Source organism: Macaca mulatta, chromosome 15 (assembly GCF_049350105.2).
Source record: "Macaca mulatta isolate MMU2019108-1 chromosome 15, T2T-MMU8v2.0, whole genome shotgun sequence".
In the NCBI taxonomy this organism is placed as follows: Eukaryota; Metazoa; Chordata; class Mammalia; order Primates; family Cercopithecidae; genus Macaca; species Macaca mulatta.
In genome coordinates, this window is record NC_133420.1 from 39,477,171 (window position 1) to 39,499,933 (window position 22,763).

At 40.0% G+C, this 22,763-nt stretch overlaps 1 long non-coding RNA gene across 1 annotated transcript in view; it reads right to left on the reverse strand.

Moving 5' to 3' along the window:
- Nucleotides 1–2,608: 2,608 nt before the first annotated feature.
- The window catches only part of LOC114672626 (uncharacterized), a 68,179-nt gene continuing 48,024 nt past the window's right edge, over nucleotides 2,609–22,763 (reverse strand). Inside the window, exons 3-4 of the long non-coding RNA XR_013404886.1 lie at nucleotides 7,280–7,366; nucleotides 2,609–2,776 (exon numbers count right to left, since the gene is read on the reverse strand). This is a non-coding gene — a long non-coding RNA (uncharacterized LOC114672626). The remainder of the gene's footprint in view (nucleotides 2,777–7,279; nucleotides 7,367–22,763) is intronic.

Below are 22,763 nucleotides of genomic sequence, written 5' to 3' on the forward strand. Positions count from 1 at the left end.
AGGAAATGTTAAATTCCCAGGTGTTTCAAGATTTGAAAAAAACAATTCTGCAATGCCACTCAACATTTATTTAGCACTTTGAAAATTGGAGTAACATGTGAGGAACACTTGCCATGGGCTAAACACTGTTCCAGATAATTTACATAATTTATTACATGCGTTTCTCATAGAAACTCCATGATAACTTCATGTGAGCAGCACTATTTTAAAGGACATGCAGAAAGTTAAACTACTTTGCCAAGGTCACTTTCTTAGTGAGTATCAAACTTGGTATTCAATCCAGTCAGTTTAATTCCAGCGTAAGTTCTTAGCCATCGAATATCTTTTTCAGGTAATTAAACATTAATTGAACCTTGCAACCCTGTAGAGTAGGTTCTGCTTTCTTCAGGAAATTCATTGTGAACATGTTCACACTTTCTGTGTCCCTGATGGAAGTTATAGCTTTTTTTCTTGGAACTCTCATGACGCTTTGTCCACGTTGCTCTCTGGTGCAGCAATGGTGGAAAATTTCTTTGGGGCCAGCAGTTCACAGAGGAAAGATTTGAAATTTCCCCTTTCATAACAGCTTTGGGGTAAATAGAATACATAACAGAAAACACCCTCAGGGCTGGACACAGTGGCTCATGCCTGTAGTCCCAGCACTTTGGGAGGCCAAAGCAGATGGATCACCTGAGGTCAGGAGTTTAAGACCATTCTGGCCAACATGGTGAAACCCTATCTCTACAAAAAATACAAAAAATTAGCTGGTGGGTGCCTGTAATCCCAGCTACTGGGGAGGCTGAGGCAAGAGAATCAATTGAATCCTGGAGGCAGAGGTTGCAATGAGCCAAGATCACACCCCTGCACTCCAGCCTGGGCATCAAGAGCAAAACCCTGTCTCAAAAATAAAGAAAAAGAAGAAGAAAGGAAACACCCTCAAGTTGGCTTGGCTCTGCTTGAGCTTGATACAGATTCAGTGGCAAGAATTTTAATGTTTAAATTTTATTGGTTATAAGGACACACACAAAAAAGAAGAAATGCTTGCCCCAAACAAAACAGTTTATTTATCTTTAGGAATTCGATTTTTGTTAGTTATGGATATATTTCTCTGTGTCCTATTATTAGCTGCACTGAGGACAACCCCATAACTGCCTAAATTGTGTGCAAATGGGGATATTGTCATTGCCTTCAATTTCTCTTCCCTTTTCTCTGTGAGGCTACATTACATGCTTTGGGCTGGCAGAAATAGTTATTGACATGCTCATGAAATATAAGTTGGTCTTGTTTTTATAACAACAAATGTCAAAAAAGTATTCAATTACTTTCACTAAGCTCTGAAAGGACAAAAAATTAGAGTAAGTGACTAAAGTTAGGACACATAAAGTCTTTGGTGATCACATTTCAGCAGCACACCAATTCATAAGTTAGCTCTTAACATAATAGACCATATGTTTAATTAGGTCTAGGTCTTACCTCCCTCATAGACTGTGAGCTGCATCTGGGCCTGTTGAGGTTTGTCTCCATGTTGCACATAATCAGCAAACTTAAATTCCACCTTCCTGACATCTCAATAAGAATATAAAATGTGGCAGGGCGCGGTGGCTCAAGCCTGTAATCCCAGCACTTTGGGAGGCTGAGGTGGGTGGATCACGAGGTCGGGAGTTCAAGACCAGCCTGGTCAAGATGGTGAAGCCCCATCTCTAATAAAAACACAAAAATTTGCTGGGCGTGGTGGTGGGCGCCTGCAATCCGAGCTACTCAGGATTCTGAGGCAGAGAATTGCTTGAACCCAGGAGCAGAGGTTGCAGTGAGCCGAGATGGTGCCACTGCACTCCAGCCTAGGTTACAGAGCCAGACTCCATCTCAATAAATAAATAAATAAATAAATAAATAAATAAATAAATAAAGAATATAAAATCCAGGAGATAATGTTCACAATAAAATGTTAAATGAAGCAAGCAGAATGTACATTTGTAATTACTGGAGGTTTCTAATTATATGTGTGTGTGTGTGTGTGTGTGTGTGTGTATTTCTTTATATATACACACATTTCTAAACATATGAATAATGATATGGAAAAAATTTAGGTAGAAATACATCAAAATGAAATGGTGACTAACTCTGGATGTTGGAGTTATAAGTTATTTCAACTTATTTTATTACTCTCTTTTTATTGACAAATTTTATTTATTGAACATTAAAGTAGAAATGACTGACTGTTGACCAAAATACATTATTCCCATTTCATAGTGTAGAGTTTTGCTAAGAAAAAGCTACTAAGTAGACACTATGTTTCCCAGGCCCCTTTGCATCTGGGTAGGGCCTTGTGATCCCATGCTTGCCTTATAGGATGTGAGAGAATGGGAGACGTGTAATTGAAAAAGCAACTGTACCTTCTCTATCTACTTTTTCCCTCAGAGGGGACTCTGAGATCCTAAAAGTTCACAAAGCTACATGGTGGAAGGAACTTGGGTCCTCACGTTACCCCTTGAAAGCTGCCTGCTAAGTAGAACAGTTATATTTTTTGATTATCCAAGCAAAAATTAAGCTTTTGTTGTTAATCAAATTCCTTTGCCTGGTTTTCCCTAAGAACAGAGCTATAAAAAAAACTGTAGGCAGATAGGTTTTTAGGAATTTGTTCAGAGAGCCAGAGTGAGGGGTCAATGAAGCGAGTTAGAGATGGAGAAAAAGGGATTGTAAGGACACATTATTGAGTTGACCCTCACTGCAGACAGCTGGTGCACAATCCCACCAGGTCTTCTGAAGAGGCATATAAATTCATCTCAGAACAGTGTACCTGTGGAAGAGAAGGAGGGAGCATTTATACATCTGCTGTCATCTTCAAGTGGTCAAGAGCTGGTCCCTGGGGCACTGATTCTCTGGCTTCCAGGCTGCATATGATTGCACAGAGTATGTCATGAAAGTGTTCCTTGCCAATCAGTCAGAGATGTCCTAGGTCAGAATTATGGAGGTGCCTAATGCATGTCTGAGGTAAGGTCTTGCTATGTCATGTCTGAATTAGGCCATTTATGACTGACATGGCTGAAATAAGAGGTGAAGTTCAAAGGATTTGAAGTGGTATACAGGAAATATACAGAGTCACTGAAAATGTATAATTGGTTTATTACAGTATCTAGCCTTGCATTAATTAAAATAAGCACATATTACTCTTAGAATTATAAAAGTACACACACACATATTTATATACACATACTTGCTTGGTTTTGCAGAATATCTCAGTATTTTTATGAGATTTACTTCTTTTGATTCACTTTGAAAACGTAACTAACAAGTGAGCCGCAATGGGCATCTTTTCCTCCCTACCTATTCAACCACCAAAGCCAATCAATCCCATCTTTTAAGCAGTGATTGGAACCTCCCCTGCTGTCACATCTGTTGACTCTGCTTTAGTTGGGGCCTTCATAAGTGCACCCATGAATTATTGCTAGAGCTTCCAATCCTCCTATTCATTTTTTCATATCTAAAATTAAATTGAACTGTGGTAAATCCCTGCTTAAAACCTACTTCAAGGGCTCCCCATTGTCATAAAATTCAACCTCTTTATGTGGAATTCTACACACTTCATAATCCAGTCCCAACACAGATGTCTAACTTCATCTACTTCATGCCCTAGGCTACACCTGGCACTTGAGGAAGACAGTAGTAATTCTCTGGAAACCCCAGGACTTGTCATGCCACTCTGATTCTGAGCATGCCTCTCAATACTGGGAATGCTCTCCTTAATTATCCCCGCTAGGGCAGGGATTGGCCAACTGCAACCCCCAGACCAAATTCAGCTCATCACTCATGAGCTAAGGATGTTCTTTTTAAAATTATTTGTAAATGATTGAAAGAAATGTTTAAAAGGTAATATTTTGTGACACATAAATAATCATATAACATTTAAATTTCATTGTCCTTAATACAAAATTTCTCAGAATACATCCGTGCTTGCTTATTTGTTCACCTATTGTCTGTGACTTTCTTGGTGCCCTAATGCAGGGGCCCCCAACCCTCAGGCCAAGGACAGGTACAGGTCCATGGCCTGTTAGGAACCAGGCTGCCCAGCAGGAGGTGAGCCGCAGGTGAGCCAGCATTACCACTTGAGCTCTGCCTCCTGTCAGAGCAGTGAGGGGCATTCGATTCTCCTAGGAGCAGGGGGACGAACCCTACTGTGATCTGGGCATGAAAGGGAATCCAATTAATGCCTGATGATCTGAGATGGAACAGTTTCATGCCGAAACCAGCCCCATCTCTTGTCTGTGGAAACATTGGCTTCCACTAAACCAGTCTCTGGTGGCAAAAAGTTTGGGGACTGCACTGCTCTAAAGAGCTGAGTAGTTGTGACAGAGATCTGTAGCCTACAAAGCCCAAAGCATTTATTACCTGGCTTTTTACAGAAAACATGCACTGAGAAGTTCTACTCTTCCTTGTCAAACCTGCCCATGAGGAGCCATTCCAGATCTTTGTGTCCACAACATTTAGTTCTTACCTACAGAAACACACTTCCCCTAATTGCGAACCGTGCATGTACACATCTTCTCCCCAGCCCTGCCTCATCACCTTCTTGGAAGCCAAGATCACGTCTTATTTATCTCTGACTGTCTCCTGGCCACTAACTTAGTGCCAAATACACAGTGGGACTCAGCCAATATGGTTGAATTTGTCCAGTTCTGAGCCCTGCTTCCAGACACCATGGCTTTTTTTTTTTTTCTTTTTGGAAAGTAAGTGGTTAACAGCATGGGCTAGGGAGTTTCACTACCTGATTTCATTCTGGGCCTGGAACCTAAAGCTGTGCAGCCTTAGGCAAATTATTTTAACCTCTCTAAGCCTCCCTATCCTCATTGACCAACAAAGATATTGATAGCAACTATTTCATAAGCTTGTTGTGAGAATTACATGCAAATTACTGTTCAACGTGCTAAACACAGTGCGAGTGCATAGTACATTTCCAGTTAATATTAGCTATTATGATGATGTTTGTATAGTTCCTAAAGCTTAAATGAAATCCTGGGGTCTCCTGAGAGACATTGCTGACCAAACAATATCCCCTGCATGCACAGCTCTACAGCATTACTTGTTTTTCAGCTATTTTAATGCACACATTTGTTGTTAAATGAAATGATGTCTTTGTAGAGGCAAGGGAAAAGATCGACTTGAAAACACAGTCTTTTCATTTTATCTAAGAATCTCCCTCAATCTTGTTTTGCCTACATCTATCTTCTTCCCGCTGGGTTTGTTTTCCTTTTCTCTCAGTATTTCTTTCTGCTGGCTATGTCTCTCACTGCTTTCTCAACTAGTTTGATTACTTCATTTTGCTTTTTCATCCCTTTCAGCCTAACTTCCTTCCTCCCCACCTTGGGTGTCTTTCCTTTACTATATATAGATTTTACTTTTTCTCAGCTTTTCTTTCTTTTTTTTTCCTCTCCCTTCACTTTGTGAAATTTTTGTATCTCCCCCCTTCTATTTACCCTCTCTTTCTCTCCCTCTCTCCTATGCGTTTTTACTTTCCACCTCTCATTTTATCTTATGAATCTTCCTTTATCTTCGAAATACAGGCTTTTCTATCTTTATTCTTTCCCTTCTTTCCATCCTATTTTCCTCTCATTTTGCTTTATTTCTGTCATCTCCTTATTATATTCCCTGGCTTTCCTTATTTCTTCTTCTTCCTTGTTTCTGCCTCCTCATGCCACCTACACTGGTTTCTCTCCCTGGGTCCTGTGTGGGGTAGAGCCTGCTCTGGCTTCCAGATGGCCAGTAGATCAACAAAAAGCTATTAGTCCCCTAGCAGAGGAAGAAGTCAAGCTGTTGAGATGCTTGGGGAGCATCTCAAGGCCAGGCAGAAAATGAAGTGGTCAGGAAGGAAGAGGAGGTGATGTTTAATGGAACAAAAATAAAATAGGTGAGAAAAAATGAGATGGAAAAACAGAGATTTACGACACAAGAGAATTTAGTTGGAATGAGACTGTCATCAGATCAGCTGGGGGAAGAGAATGGAAAAACAAGCTTGTTAAAGTGAATTCTTTGTCATAACCATGAGCTTTTTATACTCAACTTGCCTGCTTGGTTTCTCAACACTGTTTTGTTCTTTCACAGCCATTTTGTTTGATCCTTCTCTTCTCACCATACTTCACTATTTACCCAGCCCTGTCTGATTCCCATCTACTGACTGATTTTCTTGAGCACTTTTGAGTTCTAACCAAATACTAGAAATAGATCTAGTATTATAAAAGTTAGAAGTGCAGATTCAGGATTCAGACAGGACATAGAACTGGGCTTCAAAAATCAGGCTGTTTTTGTTATGCAAGAATACCATGAAAATACTTGTATCTATTACTGGGCACAGGTCTTGGAACAGATTAACTTGAATCACAATGCTGTTTCTCCACTGCCAGTTTTGTGATCTTGGTAATTAGTTAACTTTTCTAATCCTATGCATTTTTATCACAGTGATAACAATACTTACTTTCACAGATAGGTTTGAGGTAATGAAGAGATGAAATAATTGAGGGCAAGTGCCAGGGGCAGTGCCCAGCATACAGTCAAGATTTTTTAATGTTTACTGGCCCATTATTACCATGTTAATAAATAGACCCACCACTCCTTTATTATAAGTTGAGGCAAGGTTTTCTGGATTACCCTCCCGCTGCCACTCCAGATCAAATGCTCTTTGGTGCTGCACAGATCGCCACATTATTAGACTCACTTTCCTAGGTTGGTGCCCAGGAAACACCATGATTTGTTCAGCAGAAAGATTTGTGTTTTGGTAGACTTCAACATTGTGTTAAACCTCACCCACCCATCCATTTCCATACCTTCCCCTTCTTCTTGGTTTCTTCTAGGGGAAGGACAAACGAAAGGTTGAACCATCTTCCAAGAGACCCAGAATACCCCATGAATTCACCACTCCCAGCTTAAATAGCTATCCAGAATTTAACAGACATTAAACACAACTCCCCCCTTCCACCCCGCTGGATGATTTTAGCTCCCAGTGAGAATCTCATCATAAAAACCATTTCTTTCCATCTCTCTTCTTTCCATCACCAACTCCACCATCCCCACAGCCCACCCTTTGGAAACGTTCTTTACAACCACCTTGTGCTTTTAAACCTGGTATTAGGAGGGTACAACCTAGCTGGAAATTTTCAAAGGTAATTTCACTGAGTCTTCCTGCATGCTTCATTTCAATACAAAGGGGCAGCAGCTTGTAAACCAAAGGGACAGAGCAAGGTTTACTGCACACCTTGCCGAACTGGGATGTTGCAGGTGACTCTCAGCAAGTCCCTCTGTTGTACATTACCTCAGTTTCCTTGACAGCACAATGCCAAAGGATCTTTGCAGTTGGTCCTGGCTCCAGCATTACACGTTCAGAATTCCAAGCTCTATTCTGGTGAATTCAGATATCCAAAGAGCCTTTGTTTTTACTTCCTGTGTCCGTTACCTGGATACTAGTATATCTAAAAACTTCACCAGTTCTGTCCTGTTTCCCAACTTCAGGATATACAAATTTCAGAAACATGCATGTCCAAAGATGGCTATAGAGAAGAACCACTTTCCTGGGAAATGGTAGCAGCATTGTGTGACAGTGAGTCACACACAACTGGCTCTCTCCAATACCAAGCCACTGAATTTTAAAAATAAAGATGTTGGGTCCTGGCTTAGTGGCTCAGGCCTGTAATCTCAGCACTGTGGGAGGCCAAGGCAGGCTGATCACTTGAGGCCAGGAATTCAAGACCAGCCTGGCCAACATGATGAAACCTGGTCTCTACAAAAATTAGCCAGGCATGGAGGTAGCCGCCTATAATCTCAGCTATGATGGGAGGCTGTGGCATGAGAATCACTTGAACTCAGGAGGCAGAGGTTGCAGCGAGCCGAGATTGTGTCACTGTACTCCAGCCTAGGGCACCGAGTAAGACTCTGTCAAAAAAAAAAAAAAATGTTGGGGGTACCGTTTCTTCACATTTCAACTGTAAAACAAATTCTGAAAAATGATTTTGCAGAGAAAAAATTAGGGATATGTAACTCGGTTATTTGTCCCTGCCCAAATCTCATATGTAAATATAACCCCCAGTGCTGGACATGGGGCCTGGTGGGAGGTGTTTGGATCATGAGGGTTGATCCCTCATGAATCACTTGGGCCGCCCCCTTGGTGGTAAGTGGGATCTCACTCTGCATTCTCATAAGTTCTGGTTGTTTAAAAGTGTATGGCATCTCTCCCTCTGCTCTTTCTCGCCTGCTCCTGCATTCACCATGTGACATGCCTGCTCCCACTTCGCCTTCCACCTTGAGTAAAAGCTACCTGAGGCCTCCCCAGAAGCCAAGTGACATCAGCACCATGCTTGTACAGCCTGCAAAACTGTAAGCCATTTAAACCTCTTTTATTTCAAACTTACCCCTTCTCAGGTATTTCTTTATAGTAATGCTTGAACAGCCTAAGACAGATAAAGAGATGAGAAAGGGAGAAAGGAGTTTGGGTAATAACATTCTGACAAGCAACCAAGGTAATCCAATGCAGGCATGGGTCTCTCTTCAGTGTATACTTTATTCTGATTGCCTCTTTTAGCTAGGAATTGTAATTTCATCAGATGAGCTTCTCACATGTTGAAAAGTAGATACCTGTTGTAATGCTGACTGCATATCTCCAAATGAAACACTAGGCAATGAAAGGGAAAACATGGTTATAAACAAAGAGACTCAATTATAGCAAATAATTTTATGTCCTAGAAGGAAAAATATATTTAAGGTGATAAAGAGAAGCCAGAGAGGGGTGGTTAATAAAATTTAAGAAAAGAAAGAAATAGGAGAGGTATCTTACAAGGTAAAAATTGTGGTATAATAGAAAAGAGCATTGGATTGGGAATAAAGAGACATGGCATCTAATCGAAATGGCACAAACTACCTCATGATGCTGTGAGCCTCTATGAACCTCAGTAGACTCATGTGTGAAATAGGGAAACAAACAGCTTTTCCTATCCTTCCCGTGATAAAAAGTTGCTGAGAGAATCAAATGAGATCAGAGCAATAGAGGTGCTTTGTTAACTGTACCCACCTAAGGGACATTTTTATTATAAAATGTTGAATTCATTCTAAGTTTATTAAGAGTGGTGCATCCCAGAGAGTCAGGCTCTCAGATTTTAAATGAAATCACAACCTGTGAATGAGTCTTCTTAATCTTCTTCATGTGACAGTCTTCCTTTTGCCTGAGCAAAAGACTCTGGAGGACTAAAAGTCACCAGGTTGGATGTGAACTAATGGAGAGACCTAAGGCACTCCCTCTGGTTTTCTCTGCTTGATGGGCATTGCTCAGGAGGAGGCATGGGTTTGCTCTTCAGGCAATCCAAGGAATTGATCATCCTGCTTCTCTTCTGTGCTGGTCTAGAGCCTTTATTGATAAACAGAGACATGGCCTTTCCTCCCATCTGACAGTAGAAAAATTCTTTATAATACAGTCAGAGTGTGATAAGTACCATTTGAAGTAATGTTCTCCAGTGACCTCACTTTACTGGGAACCCCTGCCAACCATTTTTAATAATGTGACTATATACACATATTTCTCACTGCTGATTGAATTAAACAGAGATGCCTGATCAAAACTGGTCTAGTTATAGTTTCTTCCTGAGAGTTTGGGGTGGAGAGAGAGAGGGGGAGATAATTTTGGGTTATTAGAACTTAAATCCAGATTTTATGATGACATGGGTATCTTTCCCTTTCTTATTCTTTCTAAGTGGACTGAAAAAGTGAGGAAAGTTACTAGTCTGGGAGAAGATTAAACAGATCAAGATAAAATTAACGTGTTTTTTTTTTTTTTACCTGAGTCCCAGTATCATGCTGTCTCAGTTGTATCTTTACTTCAAGGAAACATGACTCTCTTTTATGCTTATAATGAGGCTTCTTTTTCTTTGAGTTATTTAGAATTAGTTGCTGTGTCTTGAAGCCAAATATATAATTTATTCACAAATTCATATTGATTATATGTGAAGAGATCTGAGATTAGGAGTAAGCAGCAAGAGTTCTAGTCTTGACTCTCACGTAATATTTACAATATGTGTTAGGCCATTCTTGTATTTCTATAAACAAATACCTGAGACTGTGTAATTTACAAAGAACAGAAGTTTAACTGGGTTATGGTTTTGCAAGTTGTGCAAGCATGGCACAGGTATCTGCTCTGGTTCTCAGGAGGCTTCAGGGAGCTTTTACTTATGGCAGAAGCTGAAGCCACAGCAGGTATCTCACGTGGCAGAGCAGGAACAAGGGGTTGAGGGGAGGTGCCACACACTTTTAAATGACTGGACCATGTGAAAACTCACTTTGGTGAGGACAGCACCAAACTATAAGAGATCCTTCCCCATGACTCAAACTCCTCCCACCAGACCCCACCTCCAACACTGGGGATCACAATTTAACATGACATTTGAGCAAGAGATATATCCAAACTATACCATTATACTCCCTGTACCCCCAAATCTCATCCTTCTCCCATTATAAAGTAGAATCATACCTTCCTCCATAGTCTTAAATCATTCCAGAATTCGTTCAAAAGTCCAAAGTCTCATTCGAGACAAGGTAAATTCCTTCCACCTATGAGCTTGTAAAATCAAAAACAAGTTAGCTACTTCCCTGATGCATTGGTGGTACATGCATTGGGTAAACATTCCTGTGCCAAAAGGGAGAAATTGGCCACAAGAAAGGGGCTATAGGTCCCATGCAAATTTGAATCCCAGGGTAGTCATTACATCTTAAAGCTCCAAAATAATCTCTTTTGACTTAATGTCCCACATCCAGGGTACACTGGTGCAAAGGGTGAGCTCTCAAGGCCTTGGGCAGCTCCACCCCTGTGGTTTTGCAGGGTTCAGCCCTTGCAGCTGCTCTCACAGGTGCCTAAAGATTTTTCCAAGCACAGGGTGCAGACTGCCAGTGGATCTACCATTTTGGGGTCTGGAGGAAAGTGGCCCCCTTCTCACAGCTCTACTAGGCAGTGCCCCAGTGATGACTCTGTGTCAGGGTTCCAAGCTCACATTTCTCCTCCAGACTACCCTAATAGAGGTTATCAGTGAGAGCCTGCATTTGCAGCAGGCTTCTGTTTGGGCACCCAGGGTTTCTCATACATCCTCTGATATCTAAGCAGAGGTTGCCAAACTCCATTCACTCTTGCATTTTATGGACTGGCAGACTTAATATTACATGGAAGCTACCAAGACTTATGGTGGTTTGCCTTTTCCAAAGCAGCAGCCCTAGCTGTACTGGAGCCCTTTGAGCCACAGATGAAGCTGAAGCTGCCTGGATGCAGGGAGCAGTGTCTCAAGGCTGTGCAGGCCAGCACCACCCTGGCCCTGGTCCACAAAACCATTTAGTCCTCCTAGGCCTCCAGGCTTGTGATGGAAGGGAGTGCCTCAGATATCTTTGAAATGCCTTCAAGGCCTTTTTGCCATATATGTGGCTATCAGCACCTAGCTTTTGTATTGCATAAATCTTATAGTAAGTGGTTGCTCCACAGCCTGCAAGAATTCCTCTCCTGAAGAAGTTTTCTCTTTCTCTGCCATATGACAAGGCTGCAAAATTTCCAAACTTGTACACTCTTCTTTTCCCTTAAATATACCTTCCAACTTAAGTCATTTATTTGCTTCCACATCTGAGTGTATGTTGTCAGAAGCAGCCTTGCCACTTCTTAAATACTCTGCTCCTTAGAAATTTCTTCCATCACATACCGTAAATCATCACTTTCAAGTTCAAATTTTCACAGATTCCCTAGGGCATAGGCAGAATGCAGCCAAGCTCTTTGCTAGTCAAGCTGTTTGCTAAGGCATAACAAGGGTGACCTTTACTCCAGTTCCCAGTAACTTTCTTATTTCTGTCTGAGATTTCATCAGCCTGACCTTCACTGTCCATATTATTATCAGTATTTTGGTCACAACCATTTAACCAGTCTCTAAGAGGTTCCAAGCTTCCCCTCATCTTCTTATCTTCTCCTGAACCTTCCAAACTCTTCCAGCTTCCCATTTTCTAGTTCCAAAATTGTTTCCACATTTTCAGGTATCTTTATAGCAATGTGCTACTCCTCAGTACTAATTTTCTGTATTAGGCCATTCTTGCATTACTACAGAGAAATGCCTGAGACTGGGCAATTTATAAAAAAAAGAGATGTCATTGGCTCATGGTTCTGCAAGCTGTGCTAGCATGGAACAGGCATCTTCTTGGTTTCTGAAGAGGTCTCAGGGAGGTTTTGCTCATCGGGAAAGGTAAAAGTAGGGGTAAGCACGTCACATGGCAAAAGCAGGAGTAAGAGAGAAAGTGGGTGGGGAGGTGCCACACTTTACAACAAGCAGATCTTTCAAGAACTTATGCACCTCCACAAGGACAGCACCAAGGCATAAGGGATCCACACCCATGACCCAAACACGTCCCACCAGGCCCCACCTCCAACATTAGGGATTACATTTCAACATGAGATTTGGGCAGGGACAATTAGCCAAACTCTATCAGTATGCAATAGTTGGAAAGTTGATTCCCTTTCTTGAGTCTCAATGCCATCATGTACAATCAGCAAAAATAGTCTTGAGTTATATCAAGGCTGGTTGGAGAATAATGGATTTGAAAGAGCTTTATAAATTATGCAAGTATTAAAAATTATTATAAATTATATGTTTTTATTTTCTTTTAAAATGCACCCTTAGTGTAAATCAGAGGTCTTCTAACCTCAGGTTCTAAACTATATTTTGAATGTTATTCTGTACAACATTTAAACTAGATCTCTCTCTCTCTCTGTCTGTCTCTCTCTCCTCTCTCTCTTTCTCTCTCTCTGTCACACACACACACACACACACACACACACACACACACACGCACACACACACCCTTCTTTAAAATGTCCTGCAGTTTCTTGTCATTGTTCATACCTATGCTATCTCTCCCATTTGCCCTAGTATCTCCAGCATTGCTTTGCCAATTATCACCATATCTTATTTTTGCCCCTGTCATTTCTGTGCTCTCATTTTTGAAGAAATAACTCCAATGTCCTAGCCTTTATAATTGCTTCTTAGATACACCCAATGCAAACTCCTACTATCTGCATGAAGAACTCGAGCACATTATGATACATCTTACAGCCTGCCTACTATGGGAGTCTGTGTCATCAACTTAGGGGGGAAAACCTGGGCTTGACAGACTGACAGACATGGATTTGAATCTTGGCTCAGCCTCTCATAAGCCATATAATTTTCTTTTGTTTTCTTTAACTGTTCCAAGCAAGTTTCCTCATTGAAAAAATAAGATTGATAATAGAACTTATCTCATGAGTCTGTTGGGAGGATGAGATAAAATAGGATGAAAAATATTTAGCATCCTCTTTTAGCACATAGTAAGTAATAAATTATAGCTATTATGACAGTTTCTGTGTCAGTCCTGTCTGGTTTTCATAAGGTTAATTCTTTGTTCTTCCTTGTCTCTGTTCTGTGGAATATAGCCCTGTATACTGCATGGTCCAGAATCTCATTTGAAGAGATGCATAGATATTCAAACAATACGAGCACTGAAATGGTATTGGAGGGTGAGAGGAAGGGAAAGTCCAGAGTATCTGCCCCTGAACATCCACTTCCACTTCCACCTTAGGTGATGTCTGTACTTGTGGCTGGTTCTCCTTTGTTTCTCTGTTTAGTCCATTGGACAAATTTCTTGTGGTTCTGTGAAACCTTGTCTCAGAATCTAGCAATATCACAATTCTTCTCCTTTCCTTTTAAAACTTAGGGATGCTTGTGTAGTTCAGCTGTTGATAATCTTGGGGTGCTTCCCAGGCCCCCATTGTCTTCTCATCTCTTCCATCACTTGTGTAATAAATTCTTTGTACTAGATTTCCTCTCAGAATAGTTTTTATTTTCCTGATTGAACCTTCATTAACACAGGCCACTCCTACCCACATTCCAGGTAGACTGGAAATTTATTTTAAATAGAACATATATCTACATTTACTAGATTTTCTTATAGAAAAATATGTACTTAAGTAATGCTAAACACATATTTATTGAATTCAATATTTGTACACAGTGAATTACCAACTTCTGCCTGTCCCTTCCCCCACTTGTGAGGCTGAATCTAAGCCTGGAAAACTGAATAAGCAATATCTCCATCTATTCTCTGATGCCCACGTACTAATGACCAGGAGACACGTTCAGGATAATCATGGGTTGTAGACTGTGTTCTATGCAGTTCGCTCCTTTTATTTACTCCTAGATGTAATAACGACTTTATGTATCAAATTCAGTTGCATCTCATTTCATTTGTTGTGTTAATTTTGTCTTAATTTTTTCATTTACTCTGCTGAGTCTATAGGCAAAAATTGCAGAATTTGAAAAGCCTATTAAGTAAACCCAACTTTTAGTAGTACAGGATATTATGACGCAGATACAGGACCAAATGCAGTCTGAAGGCTACCTAGCAATGCCTTGTCTCTTCCGGATTCTAAATAACTGGACTTCAGAAATCAGGCAACATCTGTTTCTTCTTTTTAATATACTTTCCTGCTAAATCAAGAGTTGCAAACACATGGCATTCAGGCTGTCTTTCTAAGTGCCTATTGTACTCCAATCAATCAAAACTAGTTCTCAGGGTAAACCGCATTGTCATTCCTTTTAAGCATTTGTTCTTGCTTTGTTTTGACTTTTCATGACATAGCCATGGTTGCTGCCTCCCAATATTCATGTTTCTCCTTTTCCATTGCAAAGCAGCCCTGGGTGTAGAGGAGATTAAGTGCCCCAGCTCTTCTTGTACTATTTAAAATTTATATAATCCCGTAAGGAACACCCCACCTCATTGCTATAGTGATTAATTTGGGTAATAGAGGCTTCAGCCAGTCAGAGGACATCATGCCCATGGTCAGTGACATTGATATAAAATTGTGTATGTGATTAAAGTTGAATCAATGACTCATGGGAGAAGATTTTCTAAGGGCTTTATAGAAATAGTTACTTGCCCTTCCGGGTAAGCTATCCAAAACCAACCCACTAGTAGATACTGGGAAATTGTAGTACAAAAAGTAGCTTAATAATCTTGACCCCAGGAGTGAAGCCAGCCTTATAATAATGTTGAAATTGGCACAAAGGAAGGCAGAGTAGAGAGACAGAAGAAAGCTACTTGCTTAGAGAGATCACTGAGAGACTGAATGAAACATACTGAAGACCTTCCACTTTATGAGGTCATGAATAAGTCATCTTTGTTGTTTGAATCACTTTGAGAGGACTATTCCTAAAAGCCAAATTTAACAACACTTTCAGTCTCAGACTCAGGTAAGTTCTGCTTCACTCACCACCTTCTTCCGACATAAAGTCTCCGACTCCATCTCTCAGATCACATCAGGTCCATTTTTCTTTTTATTGTTCTTATTTTAATGCCCCCTTCTTACAGATCTCTACCACCTCCCAGCACCTGACTCACCTTCACAGCTGATTTTCATTTGTTTTACCTCTCTTCATAAGCCATCAGTTATTACTCTCTCTCTCTCTTTTTTTTTTTTTTTTTTTGGTATTCTAATACTCAGTAGGGAGGTCCTTTGGAGAGGGGAAGAAGATAGTTTCATATAGGCTCTGATTTAAATTTCAGAGTTGCAGCCTCGGGGTCAAATTGCCTGAACTGACAATTCATTATTTTGCTTTTCTTCTTTTGTGTGTTGTTTTAAATGAGTTTCGGAGAATTTTATAGATAAATGGGACCTTGAAAGATGTACTAGCCAAACCTCTTTGTATAATAACTAGAGAAATGAAGTTTGAAAATGTTAAGTGGCTTGCCCCATATCACACAGCTGGGGATCTTTAGGAAAGATTACAACTCAGGTATGCTGACTCCCAGCCAGTGCCTTCATTCTGACCTCACGCCCACTTTCCTTCACAACATAGCATTTTACTGGGGGCTTTAGTTGCAGATATCCTGCACAGAACTCTGAGATTTGGCTGCTCCCAGATGGCACATCAAGTAGACACAGAAATGTTGCTTCTATCATTCACCCACTGGACAAGGACTTGGTCAAGCATCCTGACAGGTTCAAGATTCTCCCATAATTCCCCAGATCAAGAACTATGGAGGCTGTCAGGCTGCCTTTGACAGCAGGGGAGGCCAGAGTGGTTCAGAGTTTCAATCCAGTCAGATCTATTTTCAGAATGATAATGTGAAGTGAATTTTCTTAGAAACTGGTGAAAGAGTAACAAAGAAAATGTAAAAGCTATCTTATTTTATCCTAAAATCCAAAGCTCTCCAGAGATTCCTAAAACACATTACTTGAGGCAATTGAGGTTTTAGGGAGGTAGCGTGTCTAAATGGTTAAAGACCTTACACTCTGAAGTTAAACCCTCTGATTTGTAGCCATCTCTGACACTTCTTAGTTCCAAAACCTGGAGTAGCTCGTTACCTTCTCCAAGCCTCAGTTTTCTCTTCTGTAAACTGGGGACTAGAGGAGCACCCGATTCATAGGATTTCTGGGATGGTTGAGTGAGTTAATTTAGGTAAAATGCTTAGAATAATGTCTGGCATATTACACACTTTACGTTATTACTATCATCATCATCACATTCTTTATTATCATTTTCATCAAGTACAATGTGTTTATATTTTGCAGGAAAGATGGAAGGTCATATGCAAAATGTTTTTAAATGAGTGAAAAAGAGAGAAGAGGTGTATAAATGTGAGAATCAGGGAAAGCAGAATAAAAAGGATACAAGGAAGGCCGGGCACGGTGACTCACGTCTGTGATCCCAGCACTTTGGGAAGCCGAGGCGGGCGAATCACAAGGTCAGGAGATCGAGACCATTCTGGCTAACACAGCGAAACCCCGTCTTTACTAAAAATACAAAAAAAAAAAAATAATAATAATAATAACCGGGCGTGGTGGCGGGAGCCTGTAGTCCCAGTTACTCCGGAGGCTGAGGCAGGAGAATGGCGTGAACTTGGGAGGCGGAGGTTGCAGTGAGTCAAGATGGCACCACTGCACTCCAGCCTGGGTGACAGAGTGAGACTCCGTCTCAGAAAAAAGAAAAGAAAAAGAATACGAGGAAAGATGAAGGAGGGAATAAGGAGAAAAAGGGGGAGGAGAGAGAAGTGAGTGACTCATTTGTTCTACTCATATACATTGAAGACCAATATTTGACCCAGGCACAATGTTTGTTCCAGGAGTAAACTTTCTTCCTAACTGAACAAAAACAAAAACAAAAGTACAAGATTAAACATTACTGTCTTTTGCCTTTATAAGAAAGAAACAAACACAAAAATATAATCATAACTTTCTGCAAACGCTACATTATGTGATCGAGGTAAACTTTCCTGAGGAAGGGACACTCACCCAGAGTTTTCTATAACTTAAGTATCAGGCATATGTGCATACATTAGTACAATTCTATTTATACTTTTAGTTTTTCATTTATTGCTTTATTCACTCATCCTTCATTTTCTAGCAACTATACCACAGACCTTTTGCATCATGCTTGGAGTATACTGTTAGAATACAGAAAGGCAGCTATGTAAAGATATAAGGGTCATGAAATCTGATAAAGAGTTATGAGGCAATATACAAGAATGTGGGAAAATATTTTAAGGAGATCATCAGAAGAAAAAGACTCAAAAGAAAACTAGTGGTTTTTTGTTGTTGTGTTGTTTTTATCATCAACTCTGTGCCAGCCACTCTGACAATTCACAGATGCATCTCATTTGTAAAACCATCTCATCTGGTAAGTCATGAAGATCCTAAAATTCAACATAGAGAAAGGGCTGGAGTCCAGGTTCAGAGTCTTTCTCTTTTAGGATAGTACATGGCACTGGGCAGAGGAGGGTTTCAGTGGAAGTTGCCTTGCTAATAAAAGGACAGAGAATAGCACGCTTGGTTGCTGTAGGGAGAACCCGTCCCAGTTTGTCCCGTCCCAGTTTGTCCCTAGAGAGGTGGTAGAACTCTATCATTAGACAGAGTGGTGCAGAGAGCTTTACGCTGTGCTGCCACCTCTCATGCCTACAGCAATCAGGCTCTTCTACCTCATTTCTTTCTTCTGGCTTCTCAGTGAAATCATACTCACTCTTTTTCAAAGACAATGTTCCAGCTCTTGATAAAGCTGATGTCAGATAAAGGGGCTAGCTCACTTACTGTTGAAAAACTGACATGTTAGGCTCGTGGTGGGTGTCTGGACTAGAAAAGTAGACGGAAACTGAATCTTAGTGGTGTGGACCCATTCATGGGTGGGTTGTAGGGAGTACACGCTTCAGCTGAAATTCAGTCCTGATTGTGTGAGCATGTGTTCATGTGCATTTTTGTAAAAAGTGAAGATATGTAACTATTCTCACTTTTTCCAGGAATCAATGACAATAACATGCCTAGTAATTAAATACTGATTATGCATCCACCTTTTACAGACTAAGACCATTGTTTGACTAATAGACCAGGTCATGTTTATAAAAAAGCAGAAATGAAAGAGAACACCTGTTCATCAAATATACGAATTAGTGCTGTACAAAACATTTTATCATAGGTGAATATAAAAAATAAAAGCTTTATTTTCCTTATTTCCAAAGCTTTGCAAATACCAACAGACAGATTAAGCAAGGTCACACAGTACAAGGTTGAGTTTGAAGTAGAATACAGATGTCCAGGCTATCAGGATTATATTTTTTTAAGTTTTTAACATTCTTTCATCTTCAAAGGATTAACGTTATAAACAATTTTTCCTATGGGAACTATAAAAATTGAGGATTCTATGATTTTAGAGTAGCATGAATAAAGTATGAACATATTTCTCTCAGTTAAATAGGTTGTATTCTGCTTCAAATACATTGTATTCTGCTGCTTTATCAACACAATAAATATGCTGTATGTGTTGATAAAGAGCAAATTTTACTATAAAACTGCAATATGAATATAAAGGAATCAACTTGAGCATGGCAATAAAGTACCATTACATTACCCAGAAAACTGAAGAATGACTAAGCTTGGTGAATTCTGAAATTTTGGAAGTACTAATCTGGGCTGGAGAGAACTCTTCCTATAGTCTAATCAACATAATGAAGCCTGTTTTACAGATAGAGAGAGCTTTTTAATATATTATTCTTGCCCTTTCTTTCTTATTCCTTTTATTTACTGACTTGTCCAGACTTCATGATAGCATGGAAATAACATAGAATTCAAAGGGAAATGGGCTCACATTTAAATGTTGGAGCCATTATTTCATTTTAGTACTAATAAGAATAAAAATATAAAAGCTTGTTATATTTGCAGCAGTTGTTTTGTATCTGAAACTGGGCTAAAAACTGTATATCCATTATCTCATTTAATCCTCATAGTAAACCATCAGAGCTTATCTTCTATTATTCTCATTTTATATGCTTGGAAATTAAAAATTTGGACAGTGTATCCAAGACAAGACAACTAACTAGATACTGCCAGGAGAAACGTCTTCCACCAAAACAGACCAAAATATCCAGTAAATCAGCATACTCAGAACAGATCACCTGAAAGAATGGAGTAAAAGATATTAGAGAGACAACCCGGATAGCAGGATGAAAGGGAGAGGAAACTGGGAATCCTTCATGGGGTTGCTGAATATGGGACATGTTCCAGGCCCTGAATGGCTCATAAGGATATAATGGCTCTGAGTTACATAAGTCATTAAACCTGGAGGGAGCAGGGCTCTCTTTGCTACAGGACCAGGATGAATCTGATCTGTGAACCCCACTGTCCGCCAGCCCCTTTCAGAGTCCCTGCCTAGCCATGTCTGCATGCAGCAAAGCTTTAACTACTCCACCAGAGCACTTTTGCCAGTGTCCACCACCACAGTGGTTTTGTCCTAGCCTCCCTGCTGCCCTACCAGAGCACCTTTGCTGACAGCCTCCCCGCTGAATGTGTTCTCCTGCAACCCTGTCCCTACCCTGTTGGAGCACATTTGCCTATGGCACCCCTGATGCTCACGTTAAGCACTCCCCGCCTTAGCACCCCTTCTGCCCCTGCTGGAGTGCTTCCTGTCCCCAGTACCCCTGCCACCGCTACCATGCTTCACATCTATGGTGCCCCTACCACCCCTGCTGGAGCACTTACACCCATGACCCCCCACTCACCCCTACAGAGTGCTGTTGCCAGCAGTCTGGGAGCATCCTAGGCCATCAAGCTCAGGCAACACTCAACCGTGATGGGCTAAAGGACAAAGCTGCAGACCTGATCCCAACCACCCAGGGTTAGAGTAGACAACCTGGGAGTACAGAGCTGAGCCTGAGCCCCCTGAAAACATCCAGAAATAAAGTCATTCAATTACACCAAGCTTGCACCACAAACTCTCAAGACTGGGCATGATGACTCACACGTGTAATCCTAGCACGTTGGGAAGCCAAGGTGGGAAAATCACTTGAGCCCAGGAGTTTGAGACTAGCCTGAGCAACATAGTGAGACTCCATCTCTACAGATTTTTTTTTTTTTAAATTAGCCAGGCATGGTGGCACGTGCCTGCAGTCCCAGCTACTTGGGAGGCTGAGCTGGGAGGATCGGTTGAGCCCAGGAAGTCAAGGCTTCAGTGAGCCATGATCATGCTACTGTACTACAGCCTGGGTGTCAGAGTAAGACCCTGCCTCAAAAATAAAAGAAAAAAGGAAACTCAAGGGCAATAAAGATCATAAAAACAAAAAAACCAAAAAGCCCTACTGGAAGAACAGTAACTTTAAAGGATAAAGGAACATCAGCCCTCATAGATGAAAAAGAACCAGCACAATAACTTTGACAACTCTAAATGCCAGTGTCTTTTTACGTGCAAATGATCACACTAGCTCCCTAGCAATGGCTCTCAAGAAGATTGAAATGATTGAAATGCCAGACATAGATTTTAGAATCTAGATGGCAATGAAGTTCATTAAGATAGATATAAGAAAAGATTGAAACCTAATCCAAAGGATCAGTGAAATGATCCAAATGTTAAATAATGAGATAACCATTTTAAGAAAGAACAAAACTAAATTTCTGGAAATGAAAAATTTACTACAGGAATTTCAAAATATAATTGGAAACTTTATCAAAATAATAGACCAAGTTCAGGAAAGACTCTCAGAAGCGGTAGGCTGCTCTTTCAAAGCAACACAGGCAGACAAAAATAAAATAAAAAAGAACCTAAAACAAGAATAAAACCTCTGAAAAATTTGGGATTATGTAGAGACCAAACCAATGACTCATTGACATTCCTAAAAGAAAAGGAAAAAGAGCAAGCAACTTATAAAACATATTTGAAGATATAGTCCATGAAAATTTTCCCAATCCCTCTAGAGGTCAACAAACAAATTTAGTAAATTCAGAACACCCTTTTGAGATACTGTGCAAGATGACCATCTCCAAGACACATAATTATGAGATCCCCCAAGGTCAAAGCAAAGGAAAAAAATCTTAAAGGCAGCTAGAGAGAAGAGGTGGGTCACTTATAAAGGGAACCCCATTAGGCTGACAGTAGACCTTACAGCAGAATCCTTATAAACCAGAAGAAATTGGGGACCTATTTTTAATATCCATATGGAAAAGAAATTCCAGACAAAATTTCATATGCCATCAAAGTAATCCTCATAAGTGAAGAAGAAATGAAGTTAATTTCAGACAAGCAAATGCCTAGGGGATAATTTACCACTAGACCTACCTTAAAAGAAGTCATAAAGGGAGTGCTAAACATGGGATTGAAAGAACGATACTTGCCATCACAAAAACGCACTTAAGCACAAAGCCCAATGACATGATAAAGGAGCTATACAATCAAGTCTACATAATAACCAGCTAACAGCACAATGACAGGATCAAATTTTTACATATCAATTGACCTGAATGCAAATGGGCTAAATGGCCCCACTTAAAAGGCATATAGTGACAAATTGAACAAAGAAACAAGACCCAACTCTCTACTGTCTTCAAGAGATTCATCTCACAAGTAATGACACCCATAGGCTCAAAGTAAAGGGATGGAGAAAGATCTATCAGGTAAATGGAAAACAAAATAGATCAGGAGTTGCTATTTTTATATCAGATTAAATAGACTTTAAAACAATAATGATCAAAAAGGACAAAGCTATTACATAATGATAAAGGGCTCAAACCAACAAGAAGACTGAACTATACTAAATATATATGCAACCAACATTAGTGCACCAAGATTCATGAAACAAATTCTTAGACATCTATTAAGAAATACAGACAATCACACAATACTGGGGGACTTGAACATCCCACTGACAGCATTAGACAGATAATCAAGGTAGAAAACTAACAAGGATATTCTGGACTTAAACTAAACACTTGAACAGTTACATCTAATAGATACAGAATACTCCACTTGACAACAACAGAATATACATTCTTCTCATCTCCACATGACACATATAAGACTCTGACTGATCACAGCTTAGCTATAAAGCAAGTCTCAGCAAATTCAAAAATATCAAAATCATACCAACCACATTCTCAGACCACAGAGCAACAAAAATATAAATCAATACCTAAAAGATCTATTAATATCATACAATAATTTATGGAAATTAAACAACTTGCTTCTGAATTACTCTTGGATAAAGAATGAAATTAAGGCAAAAATAAAAATATTCTTTGAAACTAATGAAAACAGACTCACAACATACCTGAATCTTTGGAACATAGGTAAAGCAATATTAAGAGGAAAATTCATAGTACTAAACCCCAACATCAAGAAGTTAGACAAATCTCAAATTTACAACTTACTGTGTCACCTAGAGGAGCTAGAAAAACAGGAGCAAACCAATCACAAAGCCAGCAGAATAAAAGAAATAAACAAAAT